Below are 23,040 nucleotides of genomic sequence, written 5' to 3'. Positions count from 1 at the left end.
CATGTGTGTGTGTGTGTATGTGTGCATTTATCTTTCCACATGTGTGTAAGTCATACAAGTGTGTTATCATAAGCTCTCTTCCAGCCTGCAGAACAACCCAAAAATATGACCAGAATAACTTAATCCATCCTCTGCCTGTAGATTACAGCATTCACTGTTCAATATGTCTGTCTGTCTGGCCTGGCTTAATCTCCCGTGGGCAGATTCTGCGTGTATACAGAGAGAATCTGCCAGGACTAAATGGGATGCGTGAGATCCGAGCAACATTAGTTCCGTTTTTTGGGTTTTCGTCACTCTTTTTGGTGGAGACTTTGTTTTTGCCTGAACTCTTAATTTCTAACATGTACAGTATGAACACAGAAGTTAATCACTCAGCTGACCAAATTACTCAATATTTTACTTCTGGGTTAACCGAGATTAGGCCTGGTTGGGACACCCACTGAAACTCTAGGGCAGCAGGTAGCTTAGTGGTTAAGAGCGTCGTGCCAGTAACTGAAAGGTCGCTGGTTCTAATCCCGAGCCGACTAGGTGAAAAATCTGTTGATGTGCCCTTGAGCAAGGCACTTAACCCTAATTGCTCCTGTAAGTTGCTCTGGATAAGAGCGTCTGCTATAATGTAAACCACTCCTTTAGACCTCCCAGACACTCCATTGTGCATGGCATTCCAAATGACACCCTATTCCCTATTTAGTGCATTACCAGGGCCCATTTGGGACACAACCCATGTCACTATAAAGCTGGATTTTCACGAGCTATAGCTAGCTAGCTAGCACGGCGACAGGGAAAATGTTCAGGCCCTGGTTCTCTAAGCTGGCCTGACAGAACAGCCGGCAATGTCACTCTGACATCTCCTTTGATACGGACGTCAATTTAGATCTGCCGTAATAGAGAATTAGTGCTGGAGGAGGTTAGAGATCTGACACAGGAACTGGATGAGTGCATACAGGACAACAGGGCTAGCAGAGAAGGGCTATGGCACCATGCACACAAACATGCACACAGGCAAGCAAACACACACACATACACACGCATGCATGCCGACACACGCATATACGCACACGCACACACACACACACACACACACACAGTCCACATTATTATTCTGGCTCCTACTGCTCTTCAACCCTTTAAGCTAAACTTCAACTTAACCTTATCTAGACCAGATGAAGTCAATCATGTATTCACTTAATATACATTATTTATTGTCCAATGCTTGTCACATTTATTGTCATGTTTGCAATATTAAATGCCATATTAAATGTTTAAGCCATTGGGGCAGGTGTTTTGGCTTGGACCACGTGGGCTTCGTAGACAGCGGATGCATCCTCCACCTTGGTGGGCAGGGTCTGTGGGGACTCCAGCATGGGAAGCAGCTCAGAGTTTTCCAGCTCCACGAGCATGCCTGTGATTTCTGCCACCAGACTGGGGTGTGTGGTGTGAATCAGGAGGTAAAGGGTCTGACCTGGAGGGAGGGAGAGGAAAATAAACCATCATAAATGACCATGGAATGGAGGGTCACAAGTTCTTGAATGATGAAGTTAATTGAAAAGAGAGATGGATGCCAGACTCACACATACTTTATTTGTGGTTCTCAAGGGACAAGGTTGACAGCATGGAAGCAGTCAGAGGCTCCTGGATACAGACAGCAAGCTGTTGCATGTGGACCTGAAGCATGGCATTCATTTCCTGCTGAGAGGTTTTGTGAGGCATTGCTCACTATGGCTGCCTGGGTAGCTGGGGAGAAGTTATTCATGATCGAAGATGTGATGATGACATTAGCCAGCATTCTTCCAACTAAAGACATTCAAGGTAAATGGTATGGGAGCTGTAGCAAAAATGACTCCATCATTTACATATATGCTGCATCATCAGATGGGAGGATGAGGCACTCATGGTGCATGGATGCATGACACGAATATTCTGGACCATAATGGGGGGTGCAGGCTGGTTGGGGTTGATGATGATTGGGTTGGGGACAGCCATGAGGCTTTGTTCCAAAGCGGCAACACTCTTTCTGGAGATGATGACCGTCCCAGCTATCATCCAGATTCTTCACGTACAGGTTGACTCCGATAATGCGGCATTCTTCCTCTGCTCAATTCTGTATTTTAGCACCGTCTGACACTCGCATTTCCAGCCAGGTCACCGGTGGTACAAATCAGGATTAGACGTCCATCCATTTCTGAGGACATCAGGAGATGACGTAGAAACTGGCCACCTTTTAGATGTTTGTTTTAAGCCCATCTCAAACCTTAGCCCTTACCCTAACCATTCGCAGTTAATGCCTAATCTTAACAATTTGGAGTTAATGCCTAAACTTAACCTTAAACACTTTGATATTCTACGTTTGAGAAAATATGGATGAACGTCTAATTCTGACATGAGACTGTGAGAGCTTGTTGCGCCTTTCTTCTGGGCGCGGCCCACATAGATCCACCTCCCGTTCACCTCCATCCCATTCATCTGATCCACAGCCTAAAGAAGTCAGATACACTCCAATGAGACACTGGACTCCCAGACACTGAGCTCTGTACCACATCTAGACAGTGACAATAATGGATGGCATCTCTCAAGTTCTGTGCATCCTCATGCCTTTTGAAACTGAGGAAGCCGAATCCACTGGATTCGACTCTCTGTACCTGAAAAGGACAGAATCATCCTCAACTCAATAAAAAGGCCAACTAAACAGACACGAAACACAAGATAATATACCACAGTAGGCTACACAAGACACATCTGCCAAACACTCACCATGTCAACTATGCCTCGCTGTTGATGCCAAAGTTCTTGATGTACACAATGCTGAACTCCTTGGCCCTGGATCCAAATTCAGCCTCTCGCTGTTTGCATGATTTGAATGGTTCAATGCTCACTATTTCTTCAGCCAACATCTTACCATTCAATCTATTCTCTCTACTATTGTAATTCAGTCCAGTTGCGTTTCATATGAGGCCTGGTTGGTCCATACAGAACATCTGTGAGTGTCAGTGATGTATCTGTCCTGCCAGGGTTCTTGGAGAAGGTCTAGATTCTACACTAGACTCAGATGGTGACCCTTAGTTCATTTGTGAGTGTGTTGTACAGAAAGGACAGTGAGGCTATGAGAGATGAAAGATGAGAGGTAACATGCACATGTATAGCGGCTTGTTGGTCACAATGCGTGTGTATTAGTATGTAGGTGCATGCATGTGTGTGTCTGCATGTGTGTGCATGTGTGTGTGTCACTGAAATAATTGCATTGGTAAACACAGGGTCCATCCTCAGTGATTTCCACTACTCTTGCTCTTGACTCACACCGGCTCTGACGCTTGTCGGATGTGGCAGGGCTTGCAAACTATTACGGACTACAAAGGGAAGCACAGCCACGAACTGCCCAGTGACACGTGCCTACCAGACGAGCTAAATCACTTCTATGTTCTGCACTGAAGCATGCATGAGAGCATCAACTGTTTCCGGATGACTATGTGATCACGCTCTCCGTAGCCAATGTGAGTAAGACTTTTAAGCAGGTCAACATTCACAAGGCCGCAGGGCCAGACGGATTAACAGGACGTGTACTCCAAGCATGCGCTGACCAACTGGCAAGTGTCTTCACTGACATTGTCAACATTTCCCTGACTGAGTCTGTAATACCAACATGTTTCAAACAGACCATCATAGTCCCTTTGCCCAAGAACACTAATATAACCAGCCTAAATGACTACCGACCCGTTGCACTCACGTCTGTAGCCATGAAGTGCTTTGAAAGGCTGGTCATGGCTCACATTAACACCACTATCCCAGAAACCCTAGACCCACTCCAATTTGCATACCGCCCCAACAGATCCACAGAGGATGCAGTCTCTATTGCACTCCACATTGCCCTTTCCCACCTGGACAAGAGGAACACCTACGTGAGAATGCTATTCATTGACTACAGCTCAGCGTTCAACACCATAGTGCCCTCAAAGCTCATCACTAAGCTAAGGACCCTGGGACTAAACACCTCTCTCTACAACTGGATCCTGGACTTCCTGACGGGCCACCCCCAGGTGGTAAGGGTAGGTAATAACACATCTGCCACGCTGATCCTCAACACGGGGGCCCCTCAGGGGTGCGTGCTCAGTCCCCTCCTGTACTCCTTGTTCACCCATGACTGCATGGCCAGGCATGACACCAACACCATCATTAAGTTTGCCGACGACACAACAGTGCTAGGCCTGATCACCTACAATGATGAGACAGCCTATAGGGAGGAGGTCAGAGACATGGCCGTGTGGTGCCTGGATAACAACCTCTCCCTCAACGTAATCAAGACAAAGGAGATGATTGAGGACTACAGGACTGAGCACGCCCCCATTCTCATTGACGGGGCTGTAGTGGAACAGGTTGAGAGCTCCAAGTCCAAACACACCAAGACAGTCGTGAAGAGGGCACGACAAAGCCTATTCCCCCTCAGGAGACTGAAAAGATTTGGCATGGCTCCTCAGATCCTCAAAAAGTTAAACAGCTGCACCATCGAGAGCATCCTGACTGGTTGCATCACTGCCTGGTATGGCAAATGCTCGGCCTCCGACCACAAGGCACTACAGAGGGTAGTGCGTACGGCCCAGTACATTACTGGGGCCAAGCTTCCTGCCATCCAGGACCTCTATACCAGTCCCTAAAGAGGAAGGCCCTAAAAATGGTCAAAGACTCCAGCCACCCTAGTCATAGACTGTTCTCACTGCTACCACACGGCAAGTGGTACCGGAGCGCCAAGTCTAGGTCCAAAAGGCTTCTTAACAGCTTCTACCCCCAAGCCATAAGACTCCGGAACAGCTAATCATGGCTACCCAGACTATTTGCATTGTTCCCCCCCACCCCATCTTTTACGCTGCTGCTACTCTCTGTTTATTATCTATGCATATTCACTTTAACTCTACCCACATGTACATATTACCTCAATTACCTCGACTAACCTGTGCCTCCGCACATTGACTCTGTACCAGTACCCCCTTTACATAGCCTCCCTACTGTTTTAATTTTTACTTATGTTTTTACTCATCTATTTTTTACTCAACACTTATTTTTCTTAAAACTGTATTATTGTTTAAGGGCTTGTAAGTAAGCATTTCACTGTAAGGTCTACACCTGTTGTATTCGGTGCATGTGGCTACCCAGACTAGCAGACTATTTGCATTGTTCCCTCCCACCCCATCTTTTACGCTGCTGCTACTCTCTGATCACCGACAATGATGAGAGTAGCAGCAGCGTAAAATATGGGGTGGGGGGGAACAATGCAAATAGTCTGGGTAGCCATGATTAGCTGTTCAGGAGTCTTATGGCTTGGGGGTAGAAGCTGTTAAGAAGCATTTGGACCTAGACTTGGCGCTCCAGTACCGCTTGCCGTGCGGTAGCAGAGAGAACAGTCTATGACTAGGGTGGCTGGAGTCTTTGACAATTTTTAGGGCCTTCCTCTTTAGGGACTGGTATAGAGGTCCTGGATGGCAGGAAGCTTGGCCCCAGTGATGTACTGGGCCGTACGCACTACCCTCTGTAGTGCCTTGCGGTCGGAGGCCGAGCATTTGCCAGGCTCTGTCGTAGCCGGCCGTGACCGGGAGACCCATGGGGCGGCGCACAATTGGCCCAGCGTCGTCCAGGGTAGAGGAGGGAATGGCCGGCAGGGATGTAGCTCAGTTGATAGAGCATGGCATTTGCAACGCCAGGGTTGTGGGTTCGATTCCCACGGGGGGCCAGTATGAAACATAAATAATGTATGCACTCACTAACTGTAAGTCGCTCTGGATAAGAGCGTCTGCTAAATGACTTAAATGTAAATGTAAATTTGATTTGATAATAACACAATTCCCCACTGGGGACCTCTGGAAAGGTTAGTGTCACATGTGGCCATTATAGACCAAGATAAGCTTTTACCCTGCTACTGTATACCACCCCCACACACCCTCCTCTCCTCCACCTCTCTCCCTCTCCCTCAGTCGCTCTCACCATCCTGCATCAGTCTGCTCTCTAGCTCTCTCTTTCTATTGCTCTCTCCGTCACTCTCACCATCTTTCATCTATCCCCCTTGCTCTCTTTTCTCTGTGGAATTCCCTCGTCCTTCCCTTTATTCACTCTCCATCTTTCTCCCTCTCTCTCTCTTCCTCATTACCTCCTCTCTCTCCATTCCATGACATTTATTTCCTCACTCCCAGTTCCAGTCCCTTTTTCCCTTTCCCTTCACTGAGTGGACAAAACATTAAGAACACATGCTCTTTCCATGACATAGACTGACCAATCCAATTGAGACATGGATTCTGTATTTTTACATTTTACATTTTAGTCATTTAGCAGATGCTCTTATCCAGAGCGACTTACAGTTAGTGAGTGCATCCATTTTATTTTATTTTATATATATTGTTTTCACACTAACCGCAATAATATTTAATTGAATCCTCACATCCTCCCTCCTTCTCAAAGCACATTGGAGTGGATCTTAGGTTCCTCTCCTCTGATCTTCTCCTCCAATGCATTTTGAGAAGGAGGCAAGTAGAGGATGCGAGGAATCAAGGAAATACAATTAACATACACACCAGGAATTGGACTACTGTGAGGTCATCCTAGAGAACGAGGCTGGCTGACTATCCATATCTGTATGTGTGCCATTCAGAGGGTGAATGGGCAAGACAAAATATTTAAGTGCCTATGAACGGGGTATGGTAGTAGGGGCCAGGCACACCGGTTTGTGTCAAGAACTGCAACACTGCTGGGTTTTTCACGCTAAATAGTTTCCCGTGTGTATCAAGAATGGTCCTCCACCCAAAGGACATCCAGCCAACTTGACACAACCGTAGGAAGCATTGGTGTCAATATAGGCCAGGATCCCTGTGGAATGCTTTTGTCACCTTGTAGAGTCCATGCCCCGACGAATCGAGGGCAAAAGGGGGGGTTGCAACTCAATATTAGGAAGGTGTTCCTAATGTTTGGTACTCTGTGTATATCCCTCCAGTCTCACTCTAACACTCAGTTCTTTCCTTCTCTCTCTTTCTCTCTCTCTATATGTCCTGTTTCTACAGCACCCTGTTCTTCATCTCTCTGTCCCTACCACACTCCCTCTCTCCCTCACTCCCTCTCTCCATTTCTCTCCCTCTCATGTTTAATCAGTCTGTCAAGCTGCCTTCACTGCAGGGAGTCTGAATTATTGATCTCAAGGCCAGCATTAAAAGAAGGTGAAACTGCAGCGTGGAGAAGGAGCAGATAGATTACGAATAGACAGATGGAGAGACATTAAATGGATTCTATTTGAGATAGCTACAGTAGACTACAGAGGTGTTTATGATAGAGGGATATGCAAAGAGAGACCAGGAGTAGAGGAGAGAAAAGAGAAAAGAGGACAAGCCTGGGAGATGTAGAGAGGTGCTGTAGCAGCAGCCGACAGGCAGACAGACCGAAAGATAGAAAATTGTTGTTTTCCTTCTCTGTTTTGTCAGGCAGCTGTCTGATGTAATTAGCCACAGTGCTAACGCTAGCCTAGCATTAGCTTCCGATGGCTTGTTTCATCTCCGTACCCCCTGCCTGCATCCCCTCTGCGTAGAGCTGTAACCGTTAGCCGACGTTGATAACGACCCTTCATAGCATCAGCTAACAAACAATAAAAACAAAGGGATAGGGAGAGATAAGAGAGATTGAGAGAGAGGGAAGATGTTTCATGTCACACATCTCCTGACTAATGACCATCAGCTACAGAGGGAGAAGGGGAATACACAGATGTGTCATGTCACACAATGAAGACACAAACTCCCACTATCTGCCTGCTTCTATGGATATATAAACATGTCATACTGCACTGACTTCCTTCCTTTTTCTCTATTTCCTTCCTTCCTTCCTTCCTGTGATCGATGATGTGACATGACTGTGATATGACTACAGTGGAACCTTTGCTTTAACCTCTCCAATCATGTTGGATAATGGACATATGATTAAATAATTGCTCCATTGTCCCTTTTAAGAGTAGTGTTTGTGAATATTTTAGAATTCTCAAAAAAGTGTTGCATGTTCTGTCAGTTGTTTCTTATCCAGGTACTTCTGAGCCGTCTCAGATCATTCAATAAAAACAGGGACATGGGAGTGCTAGGGCATCAAGCAATTCGTTGGGAATCTAGGACACACCAACACGCACACGTACATGTACACGCACACACACACACACCAGCTACTACATTTCAGTAGAGGCAGAGAGAGATTAGCTGGTGTTCGACTGCACGCCTCAGTGCATTAACACCATAGTGCGTCCTGAGAGTGGAGAGTGGGTGATACAGAGGTAGGCTAGTATACTAATATCATTGACCAGACATGATGCTATTATGTTACTCCAAGTGGAAATAGAGGTCAGAGAGAGAGAGAGAGAGAGAGAGAGAGAGAGAGAGAGAGAAAATGAACAAGATAATGAGCAAATAAGGTGGACAGAGCGAGAGAGAGATAATGGGGAGAGAGGGAAGATAAGGAGAGATAATGAAGGATTAAAGTGGTAAGGTCACCAAGCCATAATGAAAGGAATAAAACCTCTCCGGGCAAAAGGTACAACAGAGGTCCCAGACCGGGATATTGCTTTCTGATGAATGTGGTGATTTTGCAAAATGCAATGTAGCATGGAGTATCCTGCTCATGTAGAATAAGAAAGACTCCTCCAGTCTTATTCAGTGCTCTGAGGCTGCAGCACCTTATCAGTGTGCAGACACAGTGGCCCATACCGACAAGGTACAAGCCTGAGAAGTCAAAAAATAAGATGGGTTAGGTGTGCTTGTTTGTCTGTCTGTCTGTCTGTCTGTCTGTCTGTCTGTCTGTCTGTCTGTCTGTCTGTCTGTCTGTCTGTCTGTCTGTGTGTGTGTCTGTGTGTCTGTGTGTCTGTGTGTGTGTGTGTGTGTGTGTGTGTGTGTGTGTGTGTGTGTGTGTGTGTGTGTGTGTGTGTGTGTGTGTGTGTGTGTGTGTGTGTGTGTGTGTGTGACTGCTGGGCTTTTCGTAGGTGTGGGTGGCAGGAATGGATGCTCCAGGGTTAGCCACACGCGGTCGATCGTGATGCCCAGAACAAGTGCTCATTCCTGGATTCAGTGACTTCTACCCCCTCAGCGCTATGGACCCTGATCCAAGTTCTCACTTTAAATCTAGCATACTGACACTATTACAGAACGTGTTAGTCATTTTCAGCCCTGTGAATGCCTGTATTGGCTGAAACCAGCCAATGTTCCTTTGAGACTTTCCTAATCCTTGGTTTTCAGTAAATAGTCTTGACAGCAGGCTCCATTGAATAGCAACAGGAACCTCCAACTTTCCAATAGCTCAGTCTGTCAAGGGAACACACACCCCACACCTCCGAACGGATACACTGACGCACGCACATGCATGCATGCACACACACAAACACACACACAAGCACCAATCTAAGCGGAGAGATAAACTGTACGTTGCATCTTAGCAAACAAACAATTAATAATGTATCCTCATGAAAACACTTAGTAATCACGTAACAACACACCATGAATTGTATCAGACCTACAAAAAAACATGATGATGCGTTTCCATGTTTTCAAAGCCAGCAAGGCCCTTAGCGGCAAATTTGACAGACAGTTGATAATTTAATGGATTTCATAGATGTCAAGGCTGAGGTGTATGTGGTGTGGGAGTCAGGCGCAGGACACCGAAGCTTAGTCCAACAAAGTTTACTGTGAAACCACTAGGCAAAGATACAGTAAACGGCCTCAAAACAAAACAGAGGCGAGCAATACGCAACCTATGCGTATTACACTAAACAACGAAACAGATACAAAAACACGCAGCACTACGGACAGGCGAAAAACAACACACAACCTAACCAATACAAAATAGGACACGTAATCAGACACAAACGGACACAGGTGTAAAAGACAGACAAAAGCAATCAAACATAGAAACATTCAACGGTGGCAGCTAGTACTCCGGGGACGACGAACGCCGAAGCCTGCCCGAACCAGGAGGAGGAGCAGCCTCGGCAGAATCCGTGACAATAGATCCTCAAATGGTGGGAGATAGAGACCCTGGGAGATTGTCTGACTAACTTTTGGAGAAGACAGGCTCTGATATTAATGTCAGTGAAGTTCCCTGGCTGTCTGGGACAACCTCACCAAATATGGCTGTTATCAAATATTCATGCCACTCACTTACATAATGTCTCTAGACTCCAGACCTGATAAGACTTGTTACAGTACCGTACAGAGGGTGAATCCCAGCATTGTTATACAGCATATAATATAAGCAAGATAAATGACAGGTTCCCTGTTTCAGGGCCTGACTTACGGGTTGGTCTGTCCAAACACAAACATGGAGCTGTAGGGGAGAATGTGTTTGTGTCCGTTCATCAGCTCCTACTCCAATTCCTTCTTCTTCTCATTCAGGGGGAGGCTCTCACAGTCTATGTTATTCAATATCAGACAGAGAGAGCGTGAGAGAGGACAAGAGACAACGGGAGAAAGAGAGAGAGAGAGATAGAGAGAGAGAGAGAGAGAGAGAGAGAGAGAGAGAGAGAGAGAGAGAGAGAGAGAGAGAGAGAGAGAGAGAGAGTGTGTGTATATTTGTGTGTGAATCTGTGTATGCCACAGTATTAAACACCTGTGCTGTAAAAATATCCAATAAGACAACAGTCAGTTACTCATCTTTTTTGAACAACACAGAGAGCGTCCCAGCCTGTCTCCTTACGCATATTTATGGAAGTGAAATGGCCCAGTAAAATCTACGGCCACACCGCCGCTTGACTGAGTGGGCGCAAATTGAAAAAGCAACATGAGGGTCTGCCACTTCAAATTCCCTCCTGCCTCGACAATATGAATCAAGATATGAGTGTGTGCGTGTGTGTGTGTCTGTGTGCGTGTGTGTGTATGCACACAGCCATGCGTGTGTGTGTGTGTGTGTGTGTGTGTGTGTGTGTGTTTGTGCGTGAGCATGCTTGCGTGTGTGCCTTCAAAACAAATGTCCAAAAGCAATTAGGGGATTAGTACTGTAACGATCACGGTGTTGGTGAGTGTCTGTCCATCCATTCATCTAGCCATGCAGCATCACTGGCAGCAGTCGATACAGTCAATTTAATTACCTTTCAAGAGGGTTAGAGTCCCACAGGATAGCCAGCCTCACCCTGCCTGTTCATTCACACCAGACCTGGGTTCAAATACTATTTGAAATAATTTCAAAAACTGTATTTGTGCTTAATTTAGCTTGCATGTTACAATGTCACCAATAGAAGTGTCTCAAAAGTGTAAACCCCAGGCAGGCTAAAGCAAACAATCAAAGCATTTTGAATAGTATTTGAACCCAGGTTTGCTTCACACAGGGATTGTTGATATCATTCTGCTCAGCAGGTATTGAGCTCATGATATTAAAGCCTTGTTTATGATCCGTACAGTTGGTAGATTTAATACAAAGACAGTTTAGATGCTGATTTGATTTCAAAGACATGCCACCCTTTGAGATCCAATCACTGTATATCAAATATCCCATTACAAATAAATGCACTTGTAAGTGGATACACTTCTGTTTAAGTTAACTACGTTATGCATTATCTTAGCTTAGGATAAGTCAAGGGACAAATAGCTTGCATACTGTAACGCTCAACACTCCTATGTGTGTGTGTGTGTGTGTGTGTGTGTGTGTGTGTGTGTGTGTGTGTGTGTGTGTGTGTGTGTGTGTGTGTGTGTGTATGTGTGTGTGTGTGTGTATGTGTGTGTGTGCAGTAGAGCCATTTCTGCCTGGTAGAATACTAGGACCAAAAAGGTTGGCAAGTATTATGTTTTACATCAATTGCACCTGCAAGAGGTTTTTCCCAGTTGTGAGAGTGCATCCCCTTTCAAGTCTCCCCAAACGTTCAATAGCAGCTTTCCTCCGTACTCAAAATCAAAGACTTTCAGAAAAAGAGCATTCACTGTTTTCCCCCACTCCCAAACCTGGAAGTCAAAACCTGCATATGCTCACACATTAACAAACAAACATGGTTAGCATGCTAATGTCATTTTAAATAATTTATCTCCATCATCCATATTGATGTTTGAGCTTTCTCTGACATACATTTACATACACATGAGGGTGTCACAATAGTTTTACCAAGTTAATTTACAGGCACTCTAGGGGAACTAAAGGTTGGTAGATGTAGTGTGCTACAGAGTGGCCTAGTTAACCACATGCTAACTCAGCACCTAGGCTCTGACTGGCCCCTGGGGCAGCAGAGAAGCAGGCAACACACACATTGCTGCTTCACTAGAGGTAATTACTTATGTGAGTGTGTGTGTTTATACTGTAGGCTTTCAATTGTATGTGTTTGTATGTATCCCTTCTTTCTTTTCTTTCCAAAACTATTGAGCGTGCCGTCTTTAGCCAACTCTCTTGCTATCTCTCTCAGAATTAACTTCTTGATCCAAACCAGTCAGGTTTCAAGACTGGTCATTCAACTGAGACTGCTCTTCTCTGTGTCACGGAGGCTCTCCGCACTGCTAAAGCTAACTCTCTCTCTGGTCCTAACTCTCTCTCTGGTCCTCTGTAGCTCAGCTGGTAGAGCACGGCGCTTATAACGCCAAGGTAGTGGGTTCGATCCCCGGGACCACCCATACACAAAAAAAAAAATGTATGCACGCATGACTGTAAGTCGCTTTGGATAAAAGCGTCTGCTAAATGGCATATTATATTATCATATAATATTAACTCTCTCTCTCCTCTGCTCTTGTCCTTCTAGACCTGTCTGCTGCCTTTGATACTGTGAACCATCAGATCCTCCTCTCCACCCTCTCCGAGTTGGGCATCTCCGGCGCGGCTCACTCTTGAATTGCGTCCTACCTGACCGGTCGCTCCTACCAAGTGGCGTGGCGAGAATCTGTCTCCGCACCACGTGCTCTCACCACTGGTGTCCCCCAGGGCTCAGTTCTAGGCCCTCTCCTATTCTCGCTATACACCAAGTCACTTGGCTCTGTCATATCCTCACATGGCCTCTCCTATCATTGCTACGCAGACGACACACAACTAATCTTCTCCTTTCCCCCTTCTGATAACCAGGTGGTGAATCGCATCTCTGCATGTCTGGCAGACATATCAGTGTGGATGACGGATCACCACCTCAAGCTGAACCTCGGCAAGACAGAGCTGCTCTTCCTCCCGGGGAAGTACTGCCCATTCCATGATCTCGCCATCACGGTTGACAACTCTGTTGTGTCCTCCTCCCAGAGTGCGAAGAGCCTTGGCGTGACCCTGGACAACACCCTGTCATTCTCCGCTAACATCAAGGCGGTGACCCGATCCTGTAGGTTCATGCTCTACAACATTCGGAGAGTACGACCCTGCCTTACACAGGAAGCGGCACAGGTCCTAATCCAGGCACTTGTCATCTCCCGTCTGGATTACTGCAACTCGCTGTTGGCTGGGCTCCCTGCCTGTGCCATTAAACCCCTACAACTCATCCAGAATGCCGCAGCCCATCTGGTGTTCAACCTTCCCAAGTTCTCTTACGTCACCCCGCTCCTCCGCACACTCCACTGGATTCCAGTTGAAGCTCGCATCTGCTACAAGACCATGGTGCTTGCCTACGGAGCTGTGAGGGGAACGGCACCTCCATACCTTCAGGCTCTGATCAGTCCCTACACCCAAACGAGGGCATTGCGTTCATCCACCTCTGGCCTGCTGGCCCCACTACCTCTGCGGAAGCACAGTTCCCGCTCAGCCCAGTCAAAACTGTTCGCTGCTCTGGCACCCCAATGGTGGAACAAGCTCCCTCACGACGCCAGGACAGCGGAGTCACTCACCACCTTCCGGAGACACTTGAAACCCCACCTCTTTAAGGAATACCTGGGATAGGATAAAGTAATCCTTCTTTACCCCACCCCAAAGAAAAAAAAAAAAAAAAACATATTGTAAAGTGGTTATCCCACTGGCTATAAGGTGAATGCACCAATTTGTAAGTCACTCTGGATAAGAGCGTCTGCTAAATGACGTAAATGTAAAATGTAAATGTATGCATGTGGATGGGGATGTGTATTTGTCTTTGTGTGCACGTGTGTGTTTGTGTGTTTGTGTGTGTGTGTGGGGGGAAGGGGGGCGTATTTGTGTGTGTAAGTGTTTAGATGAAGGGGAGGAGACAGGTTAAAGAAGGATTTTCAAGCCTTGAGACAATTGAGATATGGATTGTGTATGTGTGCTATTCAGAGGGTGAATGTGCAGGACAAAAGATTTAAGTGCCTTTGAACGGGGTATGGTAGTAGGTGCCATGCGCACCGGTTTGAGGGGGGGGGCCATGACCTGCAACGCTGCTGGGTTATTCATGTTCAACAGTTTCCAGTGTGTATCAAGAATGGTCCACCACCCAAAGGACATCCAGCCAACTTGACACAACTGTGGGAAGCATTGGAGTCAACATGGGCCAGCATCCCTGTGGAACGCTTTTGACACCTTGTAGAGTCCATGCCCCAACGAATTGAGGCTGTTCTGAGGGCAAAATGTTTTGTACACTCAGTGTATGTGTTTGTGTGCCACATCGCCCACACTTAAGTGTCAGAAAACGAATAACCAAGCTGTCCCGATCTCCTTCACACAAAACGCCTTCACCCCATCAGTCTCCTCCCTCCCTGTCCTCTCGCCCCTCATTCTCCATCTCTTTTCCTTTGCTCTGTGATTTCCATTTAAATGTAATTTACAACCTCTGCTCTCTCTCCTCCCACATCCATCGTTCACCACTGCCCTTTGTCCTCTCTGGTCATCTCTGCTGTCCTCCCTCCATCCATCTCTGTCTATATCAGTTCCACCCTAACCCTCTCCTCTTCTCATCCTTCTCTCCTCTTCTCCCCTGTAAGCGCACACACACACACACACGTGCACGCACGCACGCACGCTCACACACACACACACACACACACACACACACACACACACACACACACACACACACACACACACACACACACACTCACAATACCCCCTCCCCTTTAATCCACACAAACATACCACTTGAAAATGTCCTCAACATGTTTGATTAATCAGTGTTTTATCCTGACTCATCATGCTGTTGAGTATTTCCTGACACAAAACATTGCTAAAGCAGAGCCGCAGTCTGGGATAAGGCCTAGTGCACAACCCCAGGCAAACTTCACTTTCAATAGGAGTGCTGAAGCAGCGAGATACCACCATGAATAATGCCATAATTCATGTCAGGCTTAATATTATTGGTCAGGGAATTCAGGAAGTCCCTGAAATGCAATGGACAAGGCCGTATATCATATTACCATCAGAAGAAGTACCTGAAACCTTCAGCTGTGAATGTGCTTCCTATAGGTTTTTGCCGGTTAAAATACAGAACTCCGACAAAATCCTTCAAACACATCTGAGAAACTCTTCTGGCAAATTTATACCCATACCTCAGCCTTGCGAAATCGTCTTTTTGTTGCAGAAAGTTAGGATTTTTGATAGATGTTTTACCTCGAGGAAGAAGAAGGAATTGAAAGAAAGTATGCTTCATTCTCGCTGCAGAATCAATCCAAGCCCATCTGTCTACAGTCATTCTCATAAACCACATGTCTATGCAAATAGAAAATAAATGAAAAAGCTCTCTGAGGTTCTTCAGGTAAACAATATTCCCATCATGTCATCATGACACAATGGGATGATTATGAGCATGCTGAAGATACTGATGTGAGGCTAGTCTGACTGAATAGATGTTGACAGACAGGCAGGTCTCACACACAACACAACAACACAGTAACAGTGGATGAGTTGTATGGACATGTAAATGGATGGGTGTTACACCGGAACCATGGTAAACAGTAGGTAAGGTGTGTGGAACATCATTACGTGTGACATGCAATGTAACATGTATGCTACGCTAATGGATAAGTAAACTGACATTGTTACACCAGCACTCCTTTATTCAATCATGAGTAAGTATCTGCTCTCTCTCTAAAGGCTTGAGATCATACCAAACTGTGTCTCAATTGTCTCACTGTGTCTCATTGGCCAATGAAATGCACAATGTGACGTTATCTATGTCTCCCTGTGGATACAGACAGCATATCAAAAATCATCTCATTAAACGTGATATAAAACAGATCAATAAAACCTGTGAGTGACCTTTTGTAAATCAAAATGAACAGAGAATATAACTGTCACACCCTGATCTGTTTCACCTGTCTTGTGCTTGTCTACACCCCCCTCCAGGTGTCTCCCATTTTCCCCATTATCCCCTGTGCATTTATACCTGTTTGTCTGTTGCCAGTTCGTCTTGTCTCGTCAAGCCTACCAGAGTGTTTTTCCGTACGCCTGTGTCTCTAGTTCCTGTTTTCTAGTCCTCCCGGTTCCGACCATTTCTGCCTGCCCTGACCCTGAGCCTGGCTGCCGTACCATTCTGCCTGCCCTGACCCCGAGCCTGCCTGCCATCCTGTACCTATCTGACTCTGACCTGATTTATGAACTTCTGCATGTCCTGACCCTGAGCCTGCCTGCCGCCCTGTACCTATTGGACTCAGACCTGGTTATGAACCTCTGTCTGTCCTCGGCCTACCCTTTGCCTGCCCCCTGTGGTTTAATAAACTACTCTGTGTATTGAACCTTCCGTCTCCTGTGTCTGCATCTGGGTAATATCCTGAGGCGGGCTAATAACTTTGTTGATGTGTTTAAAAACATCTCATTAAAAACATGTGATGGATAGTTTTGAATGGACACACTCTGTAAACTGTCTCACTGTTCACATCTTAAAGATTAGCTTGACCAATCACTTCTGGATTGGATTTCACTTGACGACCCGTTTTAGCAACAGACACCCCAGTCCTGCTCTGTTCTAATGATGAGCTTCGTACAAGGCTGCTTTCAACACTTTCCACATCGTTAGCCAATGACCTCACTCGACCTTTAAAAATACACAAAGTTTTACATCTAATTGATCTTTAAAACTCACCCAGTGGCTGTCTGTAGTCCCTGCCCAGCATGCCTTCACAAGCCTTTCAAAATTCCAGAATCTAAGAGTGAGAGGTGCAGTGGCTTTGAATGGTTGAGTGTTGAGAGAATTCATGGAAGAATTGACCTATTGCTTTAAACTTGTTCGCCTCTACTATTATAGAAATAGGATTTGCTGTCTAAATCTTTCCTTTAACATGGAGAGTTCAATAATGGTAGCTAACCTCGGCTGACCTTACCTTTTAGAACTATTGATTATTAGACTTTTTCACTTTAGTTTCTTCTGAAAACTAAAAGGCTTTATTTCTATAATAGATATAGACTTGGCCACTAAAAGTAATTATCGGATTATAGGTGTGTGAAATGGGTGACCAATTGAAACGAAAGTACACTACCAGTCAAAAGTTTAGACACACCTACTCACTCAAGGGTTTTTCTTTAGTTTTACTATTTTCTACATTGTAGAATAATAGTGAAGACATTAAAACTATGAAATAACAGATATGGAATCATGTAGTAACCAAAAATGTGTTAAACAAATCAAAATATATTTTATATTTGAGATTCTTCAAATAGCCTCCCTTTGCCTTTGACAGCTTTGCACACGCATGGCATTCTCTCAACCAGCTTCATGAGGTAGTCACCTGGAATGCATTTCAATTAACAGGTGTGCCTTCCTAAAAGTTAATTTGTGGAATTTATTTCCTTCTTAATGTGTTTTAGCCAATCAGTTATGTTGTGACAAGGTAGTGGGGGTATACAGAAGATAGCCCTATTTGGTAAAAGACCAAGTCCATATTATGGCAAGAACAGCTCAAATAATCAAAGAGAAACGACAGTCCATCATTACTTTAAGACATGAAGGTCAGTCAATACGGAACATTTCAAGAACTTTGAAAGTTTCTTCAAGTGCAGTCGCAAAAACCATCAAGCGCTATGATGAAACTGGCTCTCATGAGAACCGCTACAGGAATGAAAGTCCCAGAGTTACCTCTGCTGCAGAGGATACGTTTATTAGAGTTACCAGCCTCAGAAATTGCAGCCCAAATGAATGATTCAGTGGGGTGCCAAGAGTGTGCAAAGCTGTCATCAAGGCAAAGGGTGGCTATTTGAAGAATCTCAAATATAAAATATATTTTGATTTGTTTAACACTTTTTTGGTTACAACATGATTCCATATATGTTATTTCATAGTTTATGTCTTCACTATTATTCTACAATGTAAAAAATAGTAAAAATAAAGAAAAACCCTAGAATGAGTAGGTGTGTCCAAACTCTTGACTGGTACTGTATGTTCCTGCTCAATTGCGGCTGTTTCAGTCTCTACTCTGTGACAAGGGAAATTACTCTTCCTCATTGTGATACATTTACTGATTCAGTGGGGTGCTGGCAGAGTGGAATTTCATATTTTATTCACTGTATCTGACATCATTGTGTAGATACGACTCCAGTTCTCTCTGTTCTAAAGACAAGTGGAGGTGAAAAGAGCGAGGCAATAATGAAGGAAAGAGAGAGGAAGAACACAAAGAGAGTAGGTAGAGCAGACCTGGGTTCAAATACAGTGCCTTGCAAAAGTATTCAACCCCCTTGGTGTTTTTCCTATTTTGTTGCATTACAACCTGTAACTTAAATTGATTTTTATTTGGATTTCATGTAATGGACTTACACAAAATAGTCCAAATTGGTGAAGTGAAATGAAAAAAAAAACTTGTTTCAAAAAATTCAAAAAAATAAAAGTGGTGCGTGCATATGTATTCACCCCTTTGCTATGAAGCCCCTAAATAAGATCTGGTGCAACCAATTACCTTCAGAAGTCACATAATTAGTTAAATAAAGTCCACCTGTGTGCAATCTAAGTGTCACATGATCTCAGTATATATACACCTGTTCTGAAAGGCCCCAGAGTCTGCAACACCACTAAGCAAGGGGCACCACCAAGCAAGCGGCACCATGAAGACCAAGGAGCTCTCCAAACAGGTCAGGGTCAAAGTTGTGGAGAAGTACAGATCAGGGTTGCGTTATAAAACAATATCAGAAACTTTGAACATCTCACGGAGCACCATTAAATCCATTATTAAAAATGGAAAGAATATGGGACCACAACAAACCTGCCAAGAGAGGGCTGCCCACCAAAACTCACGGACCAGGCAAGGAGGGCATTAATTAGAGAGGCAACAAAGAGACCAAAGATAACCCTGAAGGAGCTGCAAAGCTCCACAGCGGAGATTGGAGTATCTGTCCAAAGGACCACTTTAAGCCGTACACTCCACAGAGCTGGGCTTTACGGAAGATGGCCAGAAAAAAGACATTGCTTAAAGAAAAAAATAAGCAAACACGTTTTGTGTTCGCCAAAAGCCATGTGGGAGACTCCCCAAACATATGTAAGAAGGTACTCTGGTCAGATGAGACTAAAATTGAGCTTTTTGGCCATCAAGGAAAACGCTATGTCAAGCGCAAACCCAACACTTCTCATCACCCAGAGAACACCATCCCATGTTTTTCATCGGCAGGGACTGGGAAACTGGTCAGAATTGAAGGAATGATGGATGGCGCTAAATACAGGGAAATTCTTGAAGGAAACCTGTTTCAGTCTTCCAGAGATTTGAGACTGGGACGGAGGTTCACCTTCCAGCAGGACAATGACCTTAAGCATACTGCTAAAGCAACACTTGAGTGGTTTAAGGGAAAACATTTAAATGTATTGGAATGGCCTAGTCAAAGCCCAGACCTCAATCCAATTGAGAATCTGTGGTATGACTTAAAGATTGCTGTACACCAGCGGAACCCATCCAACTTGAAGGAGCTGGAGCAGAAGAATGGGCAAAAATCCCAGTGGCTAGATGCGCCAAGCTTATAGAGACATACGCCAAGAGACTTGCAGCTGTAATTGCTGCAAAGGGTGGCTCTACAAAGTATTGACTTTGGGGGGATGAATAGTTATGCACGCTCAAGTGTTAGTTTTTTTGTCTTATTTCTTGTTTGTTTCACTAGAAAAAATATGTTGCATCTCCAAAGTGGTAGGCATGTTGTGTAAATCAAATGATACAAACCCCCAAAAAATCAATTTTAATTCCAGGTTGTAAGGCAACAAAATAGGAAAAATGCCAGGGGGGTGAATACTTTCGCAAGCCACTGTACTATTTGAAAAACATATAATATGTAAAATAGCTGTGCTTGATTGACCTTGCCTGTTGCACAAGAACCAATAGAAAGTCCCAAATGTACAAACCCCTGGCACTCTACACAGGCAAACGCTCAAGGTATTTGAACCTAGATCTGGTACAGAGGGTGGGGGACAGAAAGGACAGAGAGAGGATGGTGATGGTGATAGTAATGTGGCGATGTGGAGTGGACAGATCAGGGAGCTAGGGACATAGATAAGAGGAAGGGAAGAATTCTACAAGATGTGTACGCAATCACAAAGGGAGAAGAGGGACAATGTTTTTCAGCTAAGAATGAGGAAGAGAAGAACAAAGCGAATGTCAACAGGGGAGATGGGAGGGGAGAGGAGAGGAGGAGAGGGGAGGAGAGGAACCATGGCAGAGAGACTCCTCTGGGGTGTAATTAAGACTCCAAATCCTGTTTTCTACTGACCGCTGAGAGAGAGAGAGAGAGAGAGAGAGAGAGAGAGAGAGAGAGAGAGAGAGAGAGAGAGAGAGAAAGATACCTACCGTATAGCAATGTAGAGACTGAGGGAGCAAAAACGAGAGTCAGTGAGGGGGAAGAGAGAGAAGGAGAGAGAGCGAAAGCAAGGGAAAAGGAGTGAGAGCGGCCTGTATTCTTTAATCAGTGTGCCACCGCTCTAGGGATCTGGCTGACATTAGTTGCTGTGACTGATGTAATGTCTTTCATTCTTATCTTTCATATCTCTCCCCTTCCTCTCTCCTCTCCCATCTTGCCTCTGCTTTAACAGTCCTCTATTTTTCTCTCACTCTTTCTCCTCTCCGTCTTCCCCCAGTCTTCTCTCCCCTATTCCTTACATCTCTAATGGTCTCTCCCCTATTCCTTACATCTCTAATGGTCTCTCCCATATTCCTTACATCTCTAATGGTCTCTCCCCTATTCCTTACATCTCTAATGATCTCTCCCCTATTCCTTACATATCTAATGGTCTCTCCCCTATTCCTTACATCTCTAATGGTCTCTCCCATATTCCTTACATCTCTAATGGTCTCTCCCATATTCTTTACATATCTAATGGTCTCTCCCCTATCCCTTACATCTCTAATGGTCTCTCCCATATTCCTTACATCTCTAATGGTCTCTCCCCTGACTTTAGCCTAGACTCTCTCGTTGATTTTCTCTTTACTCCTTGATTTAGTTAGTCACCCTTTCACTTACATTGCCAATCTCCACAACTATATAGACTATTACTTGGCTATAATGTTTCTTTACAGTAGCTATTACATGTTCCACCTAGAAGCCCTAAGGGTCTCTGTTGTCAAAGAGGTAAAAACGTGGGGGCACGGTGTCCATATTAGGACAGCCTAAGACTGAGGCTGTCCTAATATGGACACCATAGTGGTCGATAGAAGATGGGTGTAAAGCTATGAAGCTTTTCTCTGTAGCCATTTTCCCATTGGTGTTGTTGCTTCCCTAAGGACTGTTTCTCCTTGAACTGGATTCACTAACATACATAACATGAATGACACATATAGCACATATGTGACAGACCGGCTCGATTCGGTCTTACGTAGCAAAATGTGAAATTGTGTTTTTTAACATTGGATAAAAGTAGAGACTCAGAGCTAGAAAATGGTATATCATACACTACAGTTGAGGAACAATAGGAAAGTAATTCTGCTTTGAAAGTGAATAAACTTGTAATCTCACTTTTGAGAAAATGACCCTTGAATGTTCTTCTTTGTCTACACCCATTCAGCATCGTTCACACCCTCTTAAGCCTTAGCCCCACCCATCTCTTTAAGGATTCACGTGAGGCCATAATACTGAACAATGAGTACTATAGTGTACAACCAAAGATGTCAGGAATAAAGGCTGGTTTATGCTACGTCTATCGACATGTCTGTATACAGTTGACGCAGTGACATCATGAACATTCTATTGTCATCCGACATCAAACTTGTTGTTGTCGTTATTAAAAAGTATAAATACAAAAACGACCAAAATAGCATAACTGGTGTATTTTAACACCAATAAACCCATCTGTTTAAAAATGTATTTAGTAAATGTCAATCTAGCAAACCAGGCAACTAAAAGCAACTTTCTAAACAATGTTTTTGTTTGTTTCTAGCTTTAGCTAATTTGTATTCATTATTACAGGAAAATTAAAACTCACAACAAGATAATTATTTACAAGTTAACATCTTAAGGATCGCACCCTTTTTTTCCCATTTTCGCCTAAAATGACATACCCAAATCTAACTGCCTGTAGCTCAGGATCTGAAGCAAGGATATGCATATGCTTGATACCATTAGAAAGGAAACACTTTGAAGTTTGTGGAAATGTGAAATTAATGTAGGAGAATATAACACATTAGATCTGGTAAAACATAATACAAACAACAAAACATGCGTTTTCTTTAGTTTTTTTTTATCATCTTTGAAGCGCAAGAGAAAGGCCACAATATAAAATTGCAGTTTAGGCGCAATTTAGATGTTGGCCACTAGATGGCAGCAGTGTGTGTGCAAAGTTTCTGATTGATCCAGTGAAGCATTGCAATACTGGACTATTTTGTATCAAGTCTGCCCAAATGTGCCGAATTGGTCAATTGATACATTTTCAAGTACATAACTATAGAGAACATACAAAAATGTTATGGTAATATAAAATGTAAGTTTACACACTCACAGGAATGTCATACATGATGGAACATTAGCTTATTCACTAACTTTCACACATCTAGATGGCCGAGCGGGGTGGGTGTGGAGCCAGAGACATTAGGGGTTCAAACTGTAGAACCCAGTTCCTACATTTGAATATAAAAATTGATTGATCAAACAAAGCTATGCTGCATTTTATCTCTGGGACCCTTAGGATGACAAATCGGAGCAAGATTACTCAATGTAAGTACATTATTTACATTGAGAGGTGAGTGTATCCAATCGTGCTAAGTTTTTTGTTGCCGTGATAAGTTTTTCGTTGTTGTGCACTCTCCTCAAACAATAGCATGGTAT

The sequence above is a fragment of the Coregonus lavaretus genome (genome assembly GCF_964263955.1).
Source record: "Coregonus lavaretus genome assembly, chromosome: 28".
In the NCBI taxonomy this organism is placed as follows: domain Eukaryota; kingdom Metazoa; phylum Chordata; class Actinopteri; order Salmoniformes; family Salmonidae; genus Coregonus; species Coregonus lavaretus.
The sequence above is the reverse complement of the archived record's forward strand: the minus strand, read 5'-3'. Positions refer to the sequence as shown.